Source organism: Arachis hypogaea, chromosome 15, assembly GCF_003086295.3.
Source record: "Arachis hypogaea cultivar Tifrunner chromosome 15, arahy.Tifrunner.gnm2.J5K5, whole genome shotgun sequence".
Taxonomy (NCBI): Eukaryota; Viridiplantae; Streptophyta; class Magnoliopsida; order Fabales; family Fabaceae; genus Arachis; species Arachis hypogaea.
In genome coordinates, this window is record NC_092050.1 from 34,406,950 (window position 1) to 34,431,277 (window position 24,328).

Consider the following 24,328-nt stretch of genomic DNA (forward strand, 5'->3'; position numbering starts at 1 on the left):
AACCCTAGGAAAGTTGCGAGAAAACTAAGAGAAAAAAACAAAAACCTAAAGCCTCCTAAAACTATCTAATACTACTACTAATGACATGCTATGTTTTCTCAAGTGTTGACCCCTCCATATGAGCTCTAGGCCATCAGATTTGGGCCTCCAAAGCCTCCAATTTGCGAGCCACGTGACCTTTTAATGAAGTCACGCACTGGCAGTTGTGCATACATATAGATGTGTGTGTACGCACTGATAAACCCATATTTTATGATATATTTTGTGCTTAATCTGAGTGATTTATTCAATCCTTCACCCACTTATTCATATTAATTGCATGGTTTTACTTTCCCTTCCTTATTATGTGATGTATGTGACAAACATGTTTCCTATGCTTAAAAATAATTATTTTGATTACCCTTTATTTCCATTCGATGCCGTGATTCGTGTGTTGAGTAGTTTCAGATCTTCTAAGGCAGGAATGACTTAAAGGATGGAAAGGAAACATACAAAATGGAAGGAAAGCACAAAACAGAGTTTTTGAAGAAACTGGCAGCCACGCGATCGCATGGGCGACGCGGCCCATGCCAAAGCGGAAAGGCATTGACGCGGCCGCATGACTGACGCGACCACGTGACAAGGAAAACTCTGAATGATGCGATCGCGTGACCCACGCGGACGCGTGACAGAGGCCACGCACCAGAAATTACAGAAAACACTCATAGCGAATTTTGAAGCCCTTTTTGGCCCAAATCCAAGTCCAGAAGGCATAGACCAGAGGTTATGATGTGGGGGAATGCATCCATTCAAGGAGAGTCTCCAATTAGTTAGTTTTCCATGATTTAGATTCAGTTTTGAGAGGGAGATTCTCTCCTCTCTCTTTAGGATTAGGATTTAGATTTAGGATTTTATGCGCTTTCAAGATTATCTCTTTTTATCAGGTTCAATATTCCTTTTTATTATTTTCCTAATTTTATTTATGAATTCTTCTATGTTACAGATTACTCTTTGAATTAATGTTATTTGAGGTATTTCAGTTTATTATTGCTTTCTTTTGTTTACATTATTGTTATTCCCATCTGAAGACATTTTTATTCCAGTGGATTTACTTTTCTCCTTTTGGTCTTGGTTAAGAAATCAGTAACTCAGGAGTTATCAAACTCAAGCATGATTGATAATTGTTATCTTTGCTAATTGAACTGAACTTCTATAATCCCAATCTTTCCTTAGGGATTAACTAGGATTCGAAGATCAAACTAATTAGTCACTTGACCTTTCTTTACTTTAAGTAAAGACTAATTGAGTGGAATTAAGATTCAATTTTCATCATCATTGATAAGGATAACTAGGATAGGACTTCTAATTTCTCATACCTTGCCAAAAGTGTGTTTTACAGTTATTTATTTAAATTACAGTCTTTTACTTATTTTAAATTGCAATTTAAATTACTTGTTCTTTATCTTCAAATCCTCGATTTACAATCTCCATAACCAATAATAAGAGCATACTTCCCTGCAGTTCCTTGAGAAGACGACCCGAGGTTTAAAAACTCGGTTATCAATTTTAAAGGGGTTTGTTACTTATGACAACCAAAACTTTTGTAAGAAAGGTTGATTGCTTGTTTTAGAAACTATACTTGCAACGAGAGTTTACTATAACTTCTAAACCATCAATCTTCAGTTCTTTCAAAATGGCGTCGTTGCCGGGGAATTGCAATCGTGTGCCTTATTATTGGTTATTGTAAATATTTTTCTTTTACATGTTTATTTGTTTTTATTTTCTTCTTTTATCTTCATTAGCTACTATGAATTCTCACCCCTCTCGCTTTGAGTTTGGTTCTAATATTGTTGAAAGGAATGAAAGTTATAACAGGAACATGCATCAAGGTCAGAGCAATCAAAGATGGATGGAGCCAAGAGGATCTGATCAACCCTTTTGGCAGCAACACCCTCCAAGATATCATGGACAAAGACCATTCTACAATGCATACCAAGGCAATGGACATGGTGGACAACCTCGTAGTTACCAACAAGCCCCACCTTATGCTTATAGGCCATCCTCTCAACACAACCTTGAACCACCACACCCACAAGCTCCTTTTCACCATTCGCCACCATATAATCCTCATTTACCCCGATTCCAATCCAATTACTCCCAAACACCACCACTTCCCAATGTACCACGTCCAAATCCATCACCCCGAGAATCAGAAGTTCGCCTCAAGGGAACAGTAGATCAACTTCAAACAACCCTTCATCAACTGGAGCAAGCAATAAGTCAATTATCTTCTAGACGTTCGAACATTCAAGGGCCTCCCAGAGCCCTATGTGGGCAATCTAATGAAAAGCGTAGCATGAAGGAGATATTAGAAACTCCAGTGGACAAGACAAAGCATGACTTCATACTAGAACAAGCAGATGAAGCTGTCATTATACAAGAAGAAGAGTTGGTTGAAGACTTAGGAGACGCTGAACTTCCATGGGAACCCAGAGTTATGGAGAATTCTGTCAAGGCCGTTACAATTGATGCTAAAGAGAATAGTGTACAACCCCCAAAGCAAGTCTCTTATGAAGAATTAGATGGAATGACCCAAGAAGTAAATTCTCTTGATGATGATAGTCACAAGTCCAGTTCTTCTAGTAATGAACTTGCATCCGCGAGTGAATTCTCTGAGATCGAAGAATCTTCCCCAAGCGAGTATGAAGATGATACAGAGGTAGATTTTTCCCAACCTCCCGTTTATGACTTGAGTGACGAGGAAGACATAGAAGGCTTTGATCAGGACATGAATACATTTGAAGAATCTTGCAAAGAAGTGAAGAATTTCACAGAAGAGCACAAGGGAGTAAAACTCACAGAACCACTGGAACCACCTATCCCAAGGCCATTACCACCCAATACAAGCTTCAAGTGGGTACAATCCTTAACATTTAGCTTTATTTTTCCACTTGAATATGGTTTGCTTGAAACAGATGGCCAGCTTAGAGCTCTCTGCGGCTTTAAGAGTAAAAGAGAAATGGCTCGTACTCAGAGATGGTGCATAAGGTTCAATAAGGTTCCACGCTTCGACTCGAAGTGTGCGGATTGGTATCATGATCTATCAAATGGATCTTGGAAAACGTTTGGTAATTCTGGTGAGAATCTAATTTCTAAACCGCCCGGATGGAAAAATATAGATCAAGACGAAGGCGGATTTAAAAGCGAAGTTTAGGATCCTGGAATCTATTCTGACACTCGTCACCCTGGGAGCCTGAGAATCTATTTGAAGCTGCTTAGAAGCTTTATATGCCTAGTTTGGGACCCCGGAGGCTATTGGCATTCCAAGCGTTGGTGGAGATTTCTGGATGAATTTAAGCACAAGCCACCATAACAGGAAGCTCATCCAATGTCCAACTTAAGGACTTTAACTAAAAGTGCTAGGTGGGAGACAACCCACCATGGTATGATCGTTCCTTTTTTCAATTTTAATTTTATTCCGTTTTGTTTATTTTTTAGTTTTATTTTATTTTACTTCATTGAACCTGGAATCATGCATAACATTCATATTAGCATTGCATTATGCATTTTGCACAAAAAAAAAGAGGGTGTGCGACGCGACCGCATCATTCATGCGATCACGTCAAGTTGCAAAAAATACTTCCCACGTGACCGCATCATTCACGCGGCCGCGTGATCTAGAGGTCGGTGTAAACATCCAACGACCAGAAAGTTAGGCTGAAATTGTGCGGCCATTGTGTGTTTTGCACAAAATGCCCACGCGATCGCGTCCCTGACGCGATCGCGTCACTTGCACAACATCAATCCCACGCGACAGCGTAAGCAACGCGATCGCGTCGCATGGATTGCACAACACCCCAAAAGGAGACAGAGAGTTGCACTGAAATGACGCTGGAATCGTGCGTTTCACACAATTTCCAGCGACGTGATCGCATGCCCCAGGCAATCGCGTCATTCGCTCCCTAATCCATTCCTTGCGATCGCGTGTCCCATGCGATCGCGTCAACCACCATTTCAGCCCAACCACACGACCGTGTGCCCCACGCGATCGCGTGGATTCAAATTTATAACCCCCCAGTCACGCGAACCCTACCATTCGCGGCCCCCCTCCCCCCAAACCCTTCTCCTTCCTCTCTTCTTCTCCAACCACCCAACCACCACCCAGCCACCATCACTGACCGCCGCCACCCCGCCGACCACCCAGACCCTGTCGCCACGCCACCCCTTTCCTCCTTCCCCTTCTTTTTTCTTCTTCCTTCTCCTTCCTCCCTCCACCGCCACTGCCCCCCTCCGCGATCACCACCCCACCGCGCTGCCGTCACTGCCGCGCCCCCATCCGCCACCCAAGCCCCCCTTCCCTTATTTCCTTCTCTCTCTCCCCCTACCCCCATTGCCCTTCCCGAAGCCTCTGCCTCCAAACAGCAACCGCCGCCACCACCGCCACTATCCCCCAGCCACCTCTCTGCCCCACTCTCCTTAATTCGCCTACCAGGTTCTGACGAACGCCACCCTTCTATCCATTTGTAGTTAATTCATATTTTTCTATTTATGTTCATATTTAGGCTAGTTAGTTATGCATGTTGTAGTGGATTTTAGGTTGTTAGGTAGCCTAGGATGTGGTTAGTGGATTTAGGCCTGTTTAATTGCGCTGTTCGTGTTTCTTGTTTTACAATTTTCGCAATTCTGCTGTTGCTATATGTTAATAATGTTCATATGTTGTTCTTCAAGTTCATTCTTGTTCATACTCTTTAATTGCAATCTGTTTTCATTCATATGAACTATTCTGATTGCTGTTTATTTTCCGGGACAATCCAATTTCAGCCGGAATGCTGCCCAAATTTTTATAAAATGTTTTTGACTTTCATTCATGTTTTGGTTTTGGCTATTTAAACTTTGCTTTACTCTGCTTTTACCAAACCAATTCATGAATGCCAGGGCAAGCTTTCTTATTCTTTTTGATTTCCTAGTTCTTAATCTGTATTTTTGATGTTTAGATTCCAATTTTTGCTATTTCTATATCTATCTGAATCATCATCAACTTAATTTCCTTGTTTGGATATGAGTTACCTATAGCTTCTATTTGTGAATGCCTGTTACTTGGAATATGATCATTATGCCACTTACTTTACCCACTTTTTACTAACTCACTAATTTTAACTTCCTAAACTATTTTTCGTTTCTAACCAAACCTAACCTTTCAAAACATTTCTTCTCGTTTTTCACTTTCTTTTAACTTCTAACCAAGGCATGATGATACTTTTTCTAATTAACTTGAACTGAAGTACATTTTGGATTGTGACATTTTTATTCTCAGTATTCTAACTCTTGTACAATCCTTAATGCAAATTTGCTTAACTCAATCTCCTATTCTATTGCTCCTTTGCCACTTTGTGTTTCTTTTGATTATTTGCCTATTTTGTTTTCCTTTTTTTTTATATCCTGGTTTTCTGTCTTTCAGGATGTCTGCCAGCCAAAGAAAAGGAAAAGCAAAGGATACTACTGGCAAACGTAAAAGAGGAGAATCCGCTATGTCCATCATTGATATCATACACGATGACTCCTGGCGGGAGAAAAACTTTACCCCGCAGGAGAAGGCCGACCAGCTACTCCCTGCTACTGATCCAGTAAAGTTTGCAAACCGATTCTGTGAGCTGAAGTATCCGGTGTTTGCAACCTCCAGGAACCTGTACCTGGAGAGGACTCTGAAGATCCCAAAAGAACTCCAGCAATACACCTCTGATAAGATCAAACAAAGAGGCTGGTTCTTCCTGGAAAGAAACCTGACTGAGGTCAATGCATCTTGGGCATGAGAATTCTACTCCAATTACTTCAAGACTTCCCTAGATGCAGTGAACCTAAGAAGGAAGCAGATTCTGGTCACTGAAGAGGCCATAGAGGATGTTCTGAAACTTTTGCCTAAATCTGATCAGCTGGATAGTTATCAAAAAGCTGAGGAGGATATGCGCTTCATGAAGTTTGATTGGGATGTAGTCAAGGCCAGGATAGCCCTTGACCCGACCGTTCCATGGATCATGGGTCAGAACACCACCATGCCAAAGGGAATCAAGCGGATTTACTTAAATGATGAGGCTCAGCTATGGCACCAGATCCTGAGCAATTTTGTCATGCCGAGTACCCATGAGACAGAGATCCCTGCCGCTATGATCACCCTCCTATGGTGTGTGATGGAGGGTAAGGACCTGTACCTGCCACGCTTCATCCGGTACTATATGGCCAGGGTCCACGTCCGAGGCACTCTTCCCTTTCCTTATCTGATTACACAGCTAGGCCGTCGAGCTGACGTGCCTTGGGAGGATGCTGATGAGAAGCCACCTGCTGCAGAATGCAAGAAGATTATCCCTCACAGCAGGAACTTTCTGGCTTTGGGCTACAGACCTCTATTCCTCACTGCTACTGCTGAGACAGCCACACCATCTGCCGGCCCCTCTTCTTCCACAGCTACCCCTGCTACCACCACTGCACCTCCACCTGCCTCAGAGCCCATCTATCACCTAGTGCACTGCCTATTTCGACGGCTTGACCAGATGGAGCGTCGCAACAAGCAACGCTATGAGCACCTGAAGCTGATGATACGATCTGGCGACATTCCCTCCGAGCCTGACACACCATCTGAGGCATTTGAGGAGGAGACGGATGATCACGAGGCAGAAACCCATCCACAGAGCGAGGCTGCACAGGCAGGCACAGAGCAGGCTGCATCACATCAGAAGGCTTCGCCTCAAATTCAGGCTGTAGACCCAGAGATCCCTATCCAGTCAGCACCTCCTCTGCAGCAGGCAGATCTTCAGACCACCACCACAGAGACTCCAGCTACCCACCCTTCCAGTGATGACACCCCTCCACACCCTGCTTGAGTGAGCATCAGGGATGATGCTTCATTTTAAGTGTGGAGAGGTCGCCATCTCTGGCGTATTCTTTTGGTGACCACTACAGACTCTTTCATTTTATTTTGCTATTTTTCTGTATTTTTTTCTTTATTTTTATTTTTATTTTCCCAGTACTTATACATTGCTATTTTCATGTATGTATACTCTATTTTCTGCATTTCGTATTTTCAGTTCATATTTTAGCCATTTAGTTTAGTAGCAATTCTAACTTATTAGTTATAGAAATTGTGGATTAATTAGTATAGTTTACCCTTTTTAGCATAAGATAGCTTAGTTTAATTTGAAAATATAAAAAGGAAGTAAACTAGAGACTTGAACATAATAGAAACAACCCACACCTTGTATATATAGCATTATATGTTAGTTAGTTAACAACATTTCATCAAGGAGAAACACAAACTTTAAAGCCATTCAAAATAAATTTTACATTGAGAATAATGGGAACTTTTAATTTTACTTGCATGACATACATAATTGATATATGATTTCTGAGTTAGAGAACACACAGCCTGTGAGTTTTGAGCTTAATTGTATGGTTACATTCAAACCATAATTTTTATTCCTGTGTGTTCCACCCTTCTTTTTTTTTTTATTCTGATGTTCTTTACTTTGTTTTAATCTATATGTCCGATTATAGAATAGAAATACATACCAAGAGAGTGATTGAGGCCATTGTTTAATTTTAGCTCACTTATCCCAAATTAGCCTACCCTTTACATCACCCTTGTTAGCCCCCTTGAGCCTTTAAATCCCCTCTTATTCTATAAGCCACAATACTAGCTTTAAGCAGAAAAACAAAATAAAAATCCCAAGTTGGATCCTTGGTTAGCTTAAGATAGAAAGAGTGTAATTGTTTAAGTGTGGAAAACCTATTGGAAACATGGATGATAAAAACAAAAGGTAAAAAAGTTGAAAAGAATAAAATTATTCAAATAAAAATTTTGGGAAGCATGCTCATGTAAAATCAAATAATTGAATTACCATGTGCAATAAAAAAATGTTATTTTTCAGTATTGGAATAAAGGGGATACAAAAGGATTCCCCAAATGTAAAATAAATGCACATGGGACAAAAGTTAAAGTATGAGCATATAACATCAAAAGTGGGAAAAAGTGGGAACATAGGTAAAGAAATTTTGCTTTACAAAGTATGTATGTTAGGTGAGATCTTAGACTAATCAAGGATTCGCTTAATTAGCTCACTTAGCCTTATACATATACCTTTACCTTTACCTTGGCCCCATTACAACCTTAATTAAAGACCTCATGACTTTTGTATGCCTATATTCTATAATTGTTGATTGGTTAGATGAAGAACAAAGTTATAGAAAGGAAAGATAAAAAGAAGAATAGAGTGATTAACCCAATAAACACTGAGTGACTAGAGAGTAAACACAAAATCCAGTGAGGGTTCAATAGCTCATTAACATATATCTCTGCTTGAATTATTAATTGTCTTGCAAGTTTATAAAATATTTTTCTCTCCCATCTCAACTGTAAAAGTGCTTTATCATTATCTAAGGTTTATATATATATATATATATGACTCCTTGAGAATGTGAATTAATTCAACTACATGTAAGCTTTATATACAAGTGAATAAAAATTAAGAATTGCGTGATTCATGTAGGTAGTTGCATTTAGAGTAGATAGCATTGCATGAGATTCCACCACTTTAACCTTAACTTACTCTTTATCTTGGACTTAGCATGAGGACATGCTATTGTTTAAGTGTGGGGAGGTTGATAAACCCATATTTTATGATATATTTTATGCTTAATCTGAGTAATTTATTCAATCCTTCACCCACTTATTCATATTAATTGCATGATTTTACTTTCCCTTCCTTATTATGTGATGTATGTGAAAAACATGTTTCCTATGCTTAAAAATAATTATTTTGATTACCCTTTATTTCCATTCGATGTCGTGATTCATGTGTTGAGTAGTTTCAGATCTTCTAAGGCAGGAATGACTTAAAGGATGGAAAGAAAACATACAAAAATGGAAGAAAAGCACAAAACAGAGTTTTTGAAGAAACTGGCAGCCACGTGATCGCATGGGCGACACGGCCGTAGGACTGACGCGACCACGTGACAGAGGCCACGCACCAGAAATTGCAGAAAACGCTCATAGGGAATTCTGAAGCCCTTTTTGGCCCAAATCCAAGTCCAGAAGGCATAGACCAGAGGTTATGAAGTGGGGGAATGCATCCATTCAAGGAGAATCTCCAAATAGTTAGTTTTCCATGATTTAGATTTAGTTTTCTCTCCTCTCTCTTTAGGATTAGGATTTAGATTTAGGATTTTATGCGCTTTCAGGATTATCTCTTTTTATCAGGTTCAATATTCCTTTTTATTATTTTCCCAATTTTATTTATGAATTCTTCTATGTTACAGATTACTCTTTAAATTAATGTTATTTGAGGTATTTCAGTTTATTATTGCTTTCTTTTATTTACATTATTGTTATTCCCATCTGAAGACATTTTTATTCCAGCAGATTTACTTTTCTCCTTTTGGTCTTGGTTAAGAAATCAGTAACTCAGGAGTTATCAAACTCAAGCATGATTGATAATTGTTATCTTTGCTAATTGAACTGAACTTCTATAATCCCAATCTTTACTTAGGGATTAACTAGGATTCGAAGATCAAACTAATTAGTCACTTGACCTTTCTTTACTTTAAGTAAAGACTAATTGAGTGGAATTAAGATTCAATTTTCATCATCATTGATAAGGATAACTAGGATAGGACTTCTAATTTCTCATACCTTGCCAAAAGTGTGTTTTACAGTTATTTATTTAAATTACAGTCTTTTACTTATTTTAAATTGCAATTTAAATTACTTGTTCTTTATCTTCAAATCCTCGATTTACAATCTCCATAACCAATAATAAGAGCATACTTCCCTGCAGTTCCTTGAGAAGACGACCCGAGGTTTAAAAACTCGGTTATCAATTTTAAAGGGGTTTGTTACTTATGACAACCAAAACTTTTGTAAGAAAGGTTGATTGCTTGTTTTAGAAACTATACTTGCAACGAGAGTTTACTATAACTTCTAAACCATCAATCTTCAGTTCTTTCAAAATGGCGTCGTTGCCGGGGAATTGCAATCGTGTGCCTTATTATTGGTTATTGTAAATATTTTTCTTTTACATGTTTATTTGTTTTTATTTTCTTCTTTTATCTTCATTAGCTACTATGAATTCTCACCCCTCTCGCTTTGAGTTTGGTTCTAATATTGTTGAAAGGAATGAAAGTTATAACAGGAACATGCATCAAGGTCAGAGCAATCAAAGATGGATGGAGCCAAGAGGATCTGATCAACCCTTTTGGCAGCAACACCCTCCAAGATATCATGGACAAAGACCATTCTACAATGCATACCAAGGCAATGGACATGGTGGACAACCTCGTAGTTACCAACAAGCCCCACCTTATGCTTATAGGCCATCCTCTCAACACAACCTTGAACCACCACACCCACAAGCTCCTTTTCACCATTCGCCACCATATAATCCTCATTTACCCCGATTCCAATCCAATTACTCCCAAACACCACCACTTCCCAATGTACCACGTCCAAATCCATCACCCCGAGAATCAGAAGTTCGCCTCAAGGGAACAGTAGATCAACTTCAAACAACCCTTCATCAACTGGAGCAAGCAATAAGTCAATTATCTTCTAGACGTTCGAACATTCAAGGGCCTCCCAGAGCCCTATGTGGGCAATCTAATGAAAAGCGTAGCATGAAGGAGATATTAGAAACTCCAGTGGACAAGACAAAGCATGACTTCATACTAGAACAAGCAGATGAAGCTGTCATTATACAAGAAGAAGAGTTGGTTGAAGACTTAGGAGACGCTGAACTTCCATGGGAACCCAGAGTTATGGAGAATTCTGTCAAGGCCGTTACAATTGATGCTAAAGAGAATAGTGTACAACCCCCAAAGCAAGTCTCTTATGAAGAATTAGATGGAATGACCCAAGAAGTAAATTCTCTTGATGATGATAGTCACAAGTCCAGTTCTTCTAGTAATGAACTTGCATCCGCGAGTGAATTCTCTGAGATCGAAGAATCTTCCCCAAGCGAGTATGAAGATGATACAGAGGTAGATTTTTCCCAACCTCCCGTTTATGACTTGAGTGACGAGGAAGACATAGAAGGCTTTGATCAGGACATGAATACATTTGAAGAATCTTGCAAAGAAGTGAAGAATTTCACAGAAGAGCACAAGGGAGTAAAACTCACAGAACCACTGGAACCACCTATCCCAAGGCCATTACCACCCAATACAAGCTTCAAGTGGGTACAATCCTTAACATTTAGCTTTATTTTTCCACTTGAATATGGTTTGCTTGAAACAGATGGCCAGCTTAGAGCTCTCTGCGGCTTTAAGAGTAAAAGAGAAATGGCTCGTACTCAGAGATGGTGCATAAGGTTCAATAAGGTTCCACGCTTCGACTCGAAGTGTGCGGATTGGTATCATGATCTATCAAATGGATCTTGGAAAACGTTTGGTAATTCTGGTGAGAATCTAATTTCTAAACCGCCCGGATGGAAAAATATAGATCAAGACGAAGGCGGATTTAAAAGCGAAGTTTAGGATCCTGGAATCTATTCTGACACTCGTCACCCTGGGAGCCTGAGAATCTATTTGAAGCTGCTTAGAAGCTTTATATGCCTAGTTTGGGACCCCGGAGGCTATTGGCATTCCAAGCGTTGGTGGAGATTTCTGGATGAATTTAAGCACAAGCCACCATAACAGGAAGCTCATCCAATGTCCAACTTAAGGACTTTAACTAAAAGTGCTAGGTGGGAGACAACCCACCATGGTATGATCGTTCCTTTTTTCAATTTTAATTTTATTCCGTTTTGTTTATTTTTTAGTTTTATTTTATTTTACTTCATTGAACCTGGAATCATGCATAACATTCATATTAGCATTGCATTATGCATTTTGCACAAAAAAAAAGAGGGTGTGCGACGCGACCGCATCATTCATGCGATCACGTCAAGTTGCAAAAAATACTTCCCACGTGACCGCATCATTCACGCGGCCGCGTGATCTAGAGGTCGGTGTAAACATCCAACGACCAGAAAGTTAGGCTGAAATTGTGCGGCCATTGTGTGTTTTGCACAAAATGCCCACGCGATCGCGTCCCTGACGCGATCGCGTCACTTGCACAACATCAATCCCACGCGACAGCGTAAGCAACGCGATCGCGTCGCATGGATTGCACAACACCCCAAAAGGAGACAGAGAGTTGCGCTGAAATGACGCTGGAATCGTGCGTTTCACACAATTTCCAGCGACGTGATCGCATGCCCCAGGCAATCGCGTCATTCGCTCCCTAATCCATTCCTTGCGATCGCGTGTCCCATGCGATCGCGTCAACCACCATTTCAGCCCAACCACACGACCGTGTGCCCCACGCGATCGCGTGGATTCAAATTTATAACCCCCCAGTCACGCGAACCCTACCATTCGCGGCCCCCCTCCCCCCAAACCCTTCTCCTTCCTCTCTTCTTCTCCAACCACCCAACCACCACCCAGCCACCATCACTGACCGCCGCCACCCCGCCGACCACCCAGACCCTGTCGCCACGCCACCCCTTTCCTCCTTCCCCTTCTTTTTTCTTCTTCCTTCTCCTTCCTCCCTCCACCGCCACTGCCCCCCTCCGCGATCACCACCCCACCGCGCTGCCGTCACTGCCGCGCCCCCATCCGCCACCCAAGCCCCCCTTCCCTTATTTCCTTCTCTCTCTCCCCCTACCCCCATTGCCCTTCCCGAAGCCTCTGCCTCCAAACAGCAACCGCCGCCACCACCGCCACTATCCCCCAGCCACCTCTCTGCCCCACTCTCCTTAATTCGCCTACCAGGTTCTGACGAACGCCACCCTTCTATCCATTTGTAGTTAATTCATATTTTTCTATTTATGTTCATATTTAGGCTAGTTAGTTATGCATGTTGTAGTGGATTTTAGGTTGTTAGGTAGCCTAGGATGTGGTTAGTGGATTTAGGCCTGTTTAATTGCGCTGTTCGTGTTTCTTGTTTTACAATTTTCGCAATTCTGCTGTTGCTATATGTTAATAATGTTCATATGTTGTTCTTCAAGTTCATTCTTGTTCATACTCTTTAATTGCAATCTGTTTTCATTCATATGAACTATTCTGATTGCTGTTTATTTTCCGGGACAATCCAATTTCAGCCGGAATGCTGCCCAAATTTTTATAAAATGTTTTTGACTTTCATTCATGTTTTGGTTTTGGCTATTTAAACTTTGCTTTACTCTGCTTTTACCAAACCAATTCATGAATGCCAGGGCAAGCTTTCTTATTCTTTTTGATTTCCTAGTTCTTAATCTGTATTTTTGATGTTTAGATTCCAATTTTTGCTATTTCTATATCTATCTGAATCATCATCAACTTAATTTCCTTGTTTGGATATGAGTTACCTATAGCTTCTATTTGTGAATGCCTGTTACTTGGAATATGATCATTATGCCACTTACTTTACCCACTTTTTACTAACTCACTAATTTTAACTTCCTAAACTATTTTTCGTTTCTAACCAAACCTAACCTTTCAAAACATTTCTTCTCGTTTTTCACTTTCTTTTAACTTCTAACCAAGGCATGATGATACTTTTTCTAATTAACTTGAACTGAAGTACATTTTGGATTGTGACATTTTTATTCTCAGTATTCTAACTCTTGTACAATCCTTAATGCAAATTTGCTTAACTCAATCTCCTATTCTATTGCTCCTTTGCCACTTTGTGTTTCTTTTGATTATTTGCCTATTTTGTTTTCCTTTTTTTTTATATCCTGGTTTTCTGTCTTTCAGGATGTCTGCCAGCCAAAGAAAAGGAAAAGCAAAGGATACTACTGGCAAACGTAAAAGAGGAGAATCCGCTATGTCCATCATTGATATCATACACGATGACTCCTGGCGGGAGAAAAACTTTACCCCGCAGGAGAAGGCCGACCAGCTACTCCCTGCTACTGATCCAGTAAAGTTTGCAAACCGATTCTGTGAGCTGAAGTATCCGGTGTTTGCAACCTCCAGGAACCTGTACCTGGAGAGGACTCTGAAGATCCCAAAAGAACTCCAGCAATACACCTCTGATAAGATCAAACAAAGAGGCTGGTTCTTCCTGGAAAGAAACCTGACTGAGGTCAATGCATCTTGGGCATGAGAATTCTACTCCAATTACTTCAAGACTTCCCTAGATGCAGTGAACCTAAGAAGGAAGCAGATTCTGGTCACTGAAGAGGCCATAGAGGATGTTCTGAAACTTTTGCCTAAATCTGATCAGCTGGATAGTTATCAAAAAGCTGAGGAGGATATGCGCTTCATGAAGTTTGATTGGGATGTAGTCAAGGCCAGGATAGCCCTTGACCCGACCGTTCCATGGATCATGGGTCAGAACACCACCATGCCAAAGGGAATCAAGCGGATTTACTTAAATGATGAGGCTCAGCTATGGCACCAGATCCTGAGCAATTTTGTCATGCCGAGTACCCATGAGACAGAGATCCCTGCCGCTATGATCACCCTCCTATGGTGTGTGATGGAGGGTAAGGACCTGTACCTGCCACGCTTCATCCGGTACTATATGGCCAGGGTCCACGTCCGAGGCACTCTTCCCTTTCCTTATCTGATTACACAGCTAGGCCGTCGAGCTGACGTGCCTTGGGAGGATGCTGATGAGAAGCCACCTGCTGCAGAATGCAAGAAGATTATCCCTCACAGCAGGAACTTTCTGGCTTTGGGCTACAGACCTCTATTCCTCACTGCTACTGCTGAGACAGCCACACCATCTGCCGGCCCCTCTTCTTCCACAGCTACCCCTGCTACCACCACTGCACCTCCACCTGCCTCAGAGCCCATCTATCACCTAGTGCACTGCCTATTTCGACGGCTTGACCAGATGGAGCGTCGCAACAAGCAACGCTATGAGCACCTGAAGCTGATGATACGATCTGGCGACATTCCCTCCGAGCCTGACACACCATCTGAGGCATTTGAGGAGGAGACGGATGATCACGAGGCAGAAACCCATCCACAGAGCGAGGCTGCACAGGCAGGCACAGAGCAGGCTGCATCACATCAGAAGGCTTCGCCTCAAATTCAGGCTGTAGACCCAGAGATCCCTATCCAGTCAGCACCTCCTCTGCAGCAGGCAGATCTTCAGACCACCACCACAGAGACTCCAGCTACCCACCCTTCCAGTGATGACACCCCTCCACACCCTGCTTGAGTGAGCATCAGGGATGATGCTTCATTTTAAGTGTGGAGAGGTCGCCATCTCTGGCGTATTCTTTTGGTGACCACTACAGACTCTTTCATTTTATTTTGCTATTTTTCTGTATTTTTTTCTTTATTTTTATTTTTATTTTCCCAGTACTTATACATTGCTATTTTCATGTATGTATACTCTATTTTCTGCATTTCGTATTTTCAGTTCATATTTTAGCCATTTAGTTTAGTAGCAATTCTAACTTATTAGTTATAGAAATTGTGGATTAATTAGTATAGTTTACCCTTTTTAGCATAAGATAGCTTAGTTTAATTTGAAAATATAAAAAGGAAGTAAACTAGAGACTTGAACATAATAGAAACAACCCACACCTTGTATATATAGCATTATATGTTAGTTAGTTAACAACATTTCATCAAGGAGAAACACAAACTTTAAAGCCATTCAAAATAAATTTTACATTGAGAATAATGGGAACTTTTAATTTTACTTGCATGACATACATAATTGATATATGATTTCTGAGTTAGAGAACACACAGCCTGTGAGTTTTGAGCTTAATTGTATGGTTACATTCAAACCATAATTTTTATTCCTGTGTGTTCCACCCTTCTTTTTTTTTTTATTCTGATGTTCTTTACTTTGTTTTAATCTATATGTCCGATTATAGAATAGAAATACATACCAAGAGAGTGATTGAGGCCATTGTTTAATTTTAGCTCACTTATCCCAAATTAGCCTACCCTTTACATCACCCTTGTTAGCCCCCTTGAGCCTTTAAATCCCCTCTTATTCTATAAGCCACAATACTAGCTTTAAGCAGAAAAACAAAATAAAAATCCCAAGTTGGATCCTTGGTTAGCTTAAGATAGAAAGAGTGTAATTGTTTAAGTGTGGAAAACCTATTGGAAACATGGATGATAAAAACAAAAGGTAAAAAAGTTGAAAAGAATAAAATTATTCAAATAAAAATTTTGGGAAGCATGCTCATGTAAAATCAAATAATTGAATTACCATGTGCAATAAAAAAATGTTATTTTTCAGTATTGGAATAAAGGGGATACAAAAGGATTCCCCAAATGTAAAATAAATGCACATGGGACAAAAGTTAAAGTATGAGCATATAACATCAAAAGTGGGAAAAAGTGGGAACATAGGTAAAGAAATTTTGCTTTACAAAGTATGTATGTTAGGTGAGATCTTAGACTAATCAAGGATTCGCTTAATTAGCTCACTTAGCCTTATACATATACCTTTACCTTTACCTTGGCCCCATTACAACCTTAATTAAAGACCTCATGACTTTTGTATGCCTATATTCTATAATTGTTGATTGGTTAGATGAAGAACAAAGTTATAGAAAGGAAAGATAAAAAGAAGAATAGAGTGATTAACCCAATAAACACTGAGTGACTAGAGAGTAAACACAAAATCCAGTGAGGGTTCAATAGCTCATTAACATATATCTCTGCTTGAATTATTAATTGTCTTGCAAGTTTATAAAATATTTTTCTCTCCCATCTCAACTGTAAAAGTGCTTTATCATTATCTAAGGTTTATATATATATATATATATGACTCCTTGAGAATGTGAATTAATTCAACTACATGTAAGCTTTATATACAAGTGAATAAAAATTAAGAATTGCGTGATTCATGTAGGTAGTTGCATTTAGAGTAGATAGCATTGCATGAGATTCCACCACTTTAACCTTAACTTACTCTTTATCTTGGACTTAGCATGAGGACATGCTATTGTTTAAGTGTGGGGAGGTTGATAAACCCATATTTTATGATATATTTTATGCTTAATCTGAGTAATTTATTCAATCCTTCACCCACTTATTCATATTAATTGCATGATTTTACTTTCCCTTCCTTATTATGTGATGTATGTGAAAAACATGTTTCCTATGCTTAAAAATAATTATTTTGATTACCCTTTATTTCCATTCGATGTCGTGATTCATGTGTTGAGTAGTTTCAGATCTTCTAAGGCAGGAATGACTTAAAGGATGGAAAGAAAACATACAAAAATGGAAGAAAAGCACAAAACAGAGTTTTTGAAGAAACTGGCAGCCACGTGATCGCATGGGCGACACGGCCGTAGGACTGACGCGACCACGTGACAGAGGCCACGCACCAGAAATTGCAGAAAACGCTCATAGGGAATTCTGAAGCCCTTTTTGGCCCAAATCCAAGTCCAGAAGGCATAGACCAGAGGTTATGAAGTGGGGGAATGCATCCATTCAAGGAGAATCTCCAAATAGTTAGTTTTCCATGATTTAGATTTAGTTTTCTCTCCTCTCTCTTTAGGATTAGGATTTAGATTTAGGATTTTATGCGCTTTCAGGATTATCTCTTTTTATCAGGTTCAATATTCCTTTTTATTATTTTCCCAATTTTATTTATGAATTCTTCTATGTTACAGATTACTCTTTAAATTAATGTTATTTGAGGTATTTCAGTTTATTATTGCTTTCTTTTATTTACATTATTGTTATTCCCATCTGAAGACATTTTTATTCCAGCAGATTTACTTTTCTCCTTTTGGTCTTGGTTAAGAAATCAGTAACTCAGGAGTTATCAAACTCAAGCATGATTGATAATTGTTATCTTTGCTAATTGAACTGAACTTCTATAATCCCAATCTTTACTTAGGGATTAACTAGGATTCGAAGATCAAACTAATTAGTCACTTGACCTTTCTTTACTTTAAGTAAAGACTAATTGAGTGGAATTAAGATTCAATTTTCATCATCATTGATAAGGATAACTAGGATAGGACTTCTAATTTCTCATACCTTGCCAAAAGTGTGTTTTACAGTTATTTATTTAAATTACAGTCTTTTACTTATTTTAAATTACAATTTAAATTACTTGTTCCTTATCTTCAAAACCCCGATTTACAATCTCCATAACCAATAATAAGAACATACTTCCCTGCAGTTCCTTGAGAAGACGACCCGAGGTTTAAATACTCTGTTATTAATTTTAAAGGGGTTTGTTACTTGTGACAACCAAAACTTTTGTAAGAAAGGTTGATTGCTTGGTTTAGAAACTATACTTGCAATGAGAGTTTACTATAACTTCTAAACTATCAATCTTCAGTTCTTTCATGCACACTGGCCGATTCTCAACTTGTGTGTACGCACAAGTGGCTGTGCGCACGCACACTTCAAAATGTTTTTCTCCTTTGTTTCTTCATGTTTTCTCCTACTTGCATGCTCCTTTTCCCTTCTAATCAAGTCATTCCTACCTATTTCCGTTGATATCACTTATCAAAAACATCAAGGTATCGAATGGGACATAAATGGAATAAAATTTAATTAATTTAAGCACAAAAGAGCATATTTTCACACTTAGACACAATTCAAGAAGAAAACACAAAAGCGTGCTATTTAAGGGAATAAATGTGGGTTTACATGATAAAATCCACTCATTTTCAACCAAAATATATCATCAAATGTGGGCTTATCAGTCACCAATATGGAAAGGACCTTTTAAGGTCGAAAAAATATTTGATGACAATGCATATGAATTATGAGATATAAGAATTAATCGACAAGTAGGGCATATTAATGGCAAGTAACTCAAGTTATATCATTGTCATTAAATCAAAAGATGAAATTGATGAGTTCATACAAAACATGGTCGGGGTATCATTAAAAATACAAAAGGATTGATTAAAATAAAGTCAAACTTAAGCTTTAAGTCCTCTTATTTTTTACCTAAGATCGTAGCAGCTTCCGAAACCTTATCTTTGACCTTGTTAGTCTGAGCGACAACCTCGACTATTGCGGAATGACTTGAGGACTTGGAATTATACATTTTGATCATCTTCTGATGTTGAAAGCTGAGAGTCAAGTTAGCTACTGCAATCTTCCCCCTGACTAGCTTTTAGCTCAGCCAGCTCCTTCTCAAGGGTTTCAATTCTTGATACCATAGTCCTCTTTTTGGCTTGACCCTCTGACAGAACTTCTTCAATTTGAGTCTTGGTCGTCTCGTTTTTCTGTAATTGAATGTCATAATGAGCCAGAACCAAAGTCAATTTGCTTAAATTTTCTTCAGTAGCATCAAACTTTGAGATATGATTATAGATATCTTCAATGAAGATACCTAGAGTTGTGTGGACGTCAGTCGGGATCTTTTTATCCAAAAAGCCAAGAGCATCGAGGAGTCGAATCTTCAGTTCAGGTTGCTGTTGATCTCGTCTAGGGATTGATTAATGCAATCGAGAATTGCGTTTACCTTTTCGACAACGAACGGGTCAGGACCTGGTAGTGTTGGAGGTGGAGGAGAGGTAATTTCTTCTTCACAAATCAAAGCTTCAGGCATGGGTTTTTGAGTTAGGGGAAAAAGGTTAGGTTCTGAGTCTGAAGAGGATAGCACCCTGGTTTCCTCTGACGAATATACTTGTCGAGCTTCAAATGAAATGTTAGCAAGGTCAAAGTCGAAGTGCTAAAAATCTAAATCTCCAGTTTCTGGTGCAAGAAGATTGAAAGCAGGATCCAAATCCAATTTAACATTAGCCTAATTTGTGTCTGGGGTGATTGTAGAAGCGGCTGTAGCAGTTGTCGAAACCGGACCTGACTCTCGATGTGTTTCTGCATTACTTCCGATATGAGTGGACACACTTATGTCTACAGGATTTTAAATCCATAAATGAATACAATTCAGCAACGTTCTAAATTACCTCATGAATAAAATTATGAGGAAAATATAACTAATAATGACATGTTAGAGAAAACTTTCTCGATCTTCCATGTCTCAAATGTGCTTCTACAGTAGTATTGAGAAAAATAATTTTAAAAATATTCTTAGCTAATTTCTTGCCTTCTTGTTGATGAACGGAACAATAAGTTGCTTTTAAAAAAATCATGAAGCGCGCCCAGCTGGCGCCACCCCATTTCCTGTAGCAAATGCGGCAAATCATTACCCTATAAGACGTAAATGGCAAGGTTTTAGTAACAAGAAAAATTATGGAAGGAAGAAAAATTATGTTCACAAGAAAGGATCTCACCAGAAGTGGGATAAAAAAAGAAATAATGGCAAAATAAATCAACAGAGGATAAATGTTTCCATTGTGGTGGAAAGGGCATTGGTCACGTACCTGTCATACCCTGAGGCACCTAGTTGATCATTATCAAGCATTCTTGAAAAAAGACGACAAAGAAAAGGAGACAAATTTTGTTTCAAAAGATGTTGCTAAAAATTACACCACTCATTATAAAGTATCTGATTTCTTTGAGGATCTTGAAGGAAATATTGGTCATTTGATCAATGATGGAAAAGTTTGATATTTGGGTTCAATACTTATGTAAATAAATAATGTAAAAAAACTTTTAAGTTTTATTCCCTATGTATTTGAATTTTAAGTGTGATGTATATAAATAATGTTTAATAAAATATTTATGTTTATAAATTTCAAAATTACTAAATATGTCAAGTTCTAAAATAATAATAATAATAAAATTTTTAGTGTATGATACTATGTACAATACTTTTTAGAAAAACGATTTCAATCTAGAAAATAATTTTACTGTGTATATCCTTGTACTCATTTTATTATTATTATTTGTCATTGAGAAAATGGCAAGGACATATAGTGAAGATGTTTGCCTTGCGGATAGTGAAAGTTTGCATACCTTTCTCAAAAGTAATATATATTTTACACATCTAGTACCAAAAGAAGAATATGTTAATACTATTATTAGCTCAGGCAATGTGATAGAAGGCTCCAGAAGAGCTATAATTTTATTTTTCGGAGAAATAAAATTCATAATAAACAATGTACTTTTATCTACCAAGTCTCTAAGGAACTTGTTGAGTTTTAAAGATATTCGCCAGAATGGATACCATATTGAAACAATGAATGAGGGAATCATTAGTACTTATGTATCACAACTCATGATTCAAATAAAAATATTATATTAAAAAAGTTATCTTCACTTTTATCTGGGTTATATTATCCTAAAATTAGTGCAATTGAATCACATGCCATTGTAAACCAGTAGTTTACTAGTCCAAATAAATTTATAATTTGGCATGATCGATTGGGTCATCTTGGAACAACCATGATGCGAAGAATTATTGAAAACTCCCATGGACATTCACTAAAGAACCAAAAGATTCTTAAATCTAGTGAATTTTGTTGTGCTACATGTTCTCAAGATAAGCAAATTTTAAGGCCATCACCAGTAAGGATTAGATTTGAGTCCCCGGAATTCCTAGAAAGGATTCAAGGTGATATATGTGGATCTATTTATCCACCACATGGATCTTTTAGATATTTTATGGTCCTAATAGATGCATCTTCGAGATGGTCATATGTGTACTTATTGTCTTCTTTCAACCTGGCGTTTGCGAGATTACTTGCTCAAATTATTCGATTAAAAGCACAGTTTTCAGAAAATCAAATCAAAGTAATTCGTCTTGATAATGCTAGTAAATTTACTTTCCAAGCCTTTGATGCTTATTAGATGGCTAACGGAATAAGTGTTGAACATCCAGTAGCTCATGTTCACACACAAAAGGGGTTAACAGAATCACTTATTAAATACTTCTAGTTAATTGCTAGACTCTTGCTTATGAGAACAAATCTCCCAACCTCGGCTTGGGGGCATGCTATTTTACATGCTGCAACACTTATTCGTCTAAGGCTAACAAGTTACCATCAATTCTCTCCTCTACAATTAGCTTTTGGCCAGTAGTCAAATGTTTCCCATTTGAGAATTTTTTGCTGTGCGATATATGCTGCAATTGTCCCACCTTCTCGTACCAAAATGAGACCCCAAAGAAAATTGAGGATATATATTGGATATGATTCTCCCTCAATAGTGAGGTATCTTGAGATACAAACTGGAGATGTCTTTAAAGTCTGATTTCCAGATTGTCATTTTGATGAATTAAAATTTTCAACATTAGGGGGAGAGAATAAGCTTCCTAAAAAGGAACTTAATTGAAATGCATCATCCTTGATACATTTAGATCCTCAAGTAGGGTAATGTGAACTAGAAGTTCAAAAGATTATACATTTGCAAAGAATAGCAAATGAATTGCCTGATGCACTTTCTGATACAAAAAGGATCACTAAATCCTATATACCATTTGAAAATGTTCCAATTTGAATTGATATCCCAATTGGACAAATGGCCATTGAAACAAATTCGCATCAGAAGCGTGGTAGGCCTGTCGGTTCCAAAGACAAAAATCCTCGAAAAAGAAAAGAGGTAACTACTATTCCTATTGAAAAGATAAAGACATCGTAAAGACACCTGCAGATGTCTAAAATTCTGATATATTTTTTATGCCAGAATACGTTCAGGTACCTGAAAATTGTGAAAATGACGAGATCTCAATAAATTATGTCTTTATAGGAGAAAAATGGGACCGAAATAAGACAATTTTCAATGAAATATTTGAATATAATATGGCATTAAATATCATGCATGAAAGTAAGAATCTTGAGCCAAGAACAGTCGAAGAATGTTGACAAAGGAATTATTGGCCAAAATGGGAAGAAGCTATGAAGGCTGAGTTAGACTCACTTGCAAAACGTGAAGTCTTTGGACCTATAGTCCGTATACCAGAAGATGTAAAACCTGTTGGATATAGATGGGTATTTGTGAGAAAATGAAATGAAAAAAATAAAGTTGTATGCTACAAAGCTCGATTTGTGGTGCAAGGTTTTTCATAAAGGTCTGGTATAGATTATGAAGAAACAGATTTGCCTGTAATAGATGCAATAACATTGCTTTATTTGGTCAATTTATCCGCATATCATAAACTACATATGCATTTAATAGATGTGGTAACATCCTACTTATATGGATCATTAGATCGTGATATCTATATAAAAGTCCCTGAAGGATTAAAGATATTTAAATCATCCAATGAATATTCACAGGGGTTATACTCAGTCAAAGATGATCTTTATATGGTCTAAAGCAATCTGAACGAATGTGGTATAATTGTCTTACTAAGTATCTGACCAAAAATAGATTCAAGAATGATGATATCTGCCCATGTGTTTTCATAAAGAAATATGCATCTGGATTCATTATAATTGCTATGTATGTTAATGATTTAAATATCATTGGAACCTTTGAAGAGATTCCAACAACTATAAAAGCTCTAAATGAAGAGTTTGAGATGAAAGATCTTGAAAAGGCTAAATTTTGTCTTGGCCTGCAGATCGAAGATACAAAAATGGAATCTTTATTCATCTAACAACGTACACAAAAAAGATCTTGAAGAGATTTTATATGGATAAGTCATATCCATTAAGTATCCTAATGATCGTAAGGTTTTTGGATGTGAAAAATGATCAATTCTGTCCTAAAAACAAAATGAAGATATCCTTGATCCTGAAGTACCATATCTCAGTGCCATTGGGGCACTAATGTATCTTACTAATAATACACGACCCGAAATATCATTTGCCGCGAATTTACTAGCAAGGTATAGTTCCACTCCAACCAGAAGACATTAGAATGGAATCAAACAAATCTTTCGATATCTTCATGGAACAGTTGATATAGGATTATTTTATCCATATGGATCTAAGTCACAACTAGTTGGCTATGCAAATATAAGATACTTTTCTGATCCACACAAAGGGAGATCTCAAATAGGATACGTATTCAAATATGTTGGTACAACTATATCATGAAGGTCCACGAAACAGACGATTGCAGCAACATCCTCTAATCATGCTGAAATACTGGCGATAAATGAAGCAAGTCACGAGTGTTTTTAGCTCAGGAGTTTGATCCAATATATTCTGTCATCATGTGGATTAATTGATCATAAGATAGCTTCAACTATTCTGTTTAAAGATAATACAGCATGTATTACACAACATAAATGTGGATATATCAAAGGTAATAGAACAAAGCATATTTCTCCCAAATTCTTCTTCACTCATGATCTTCAAAATCAAGGAACAATTGATGTCTAACAGATCCGCTCAAACGATAATTTGGCAGATTTATTTACAAAGTTACTTCCAAAATCTTTCTTTGAAAGGTTGGGATGCACCGATTTCGAGATATTAAATAATGGTGACAAAAGGAGGAGGGTGTACTCTTTTTCCTTTAGTCAGGTTTTTTTTCATTGGGTTTTTCTTGACAAAGTTTTTAATGAGGCAGTCCCCATCACAAAGGATAT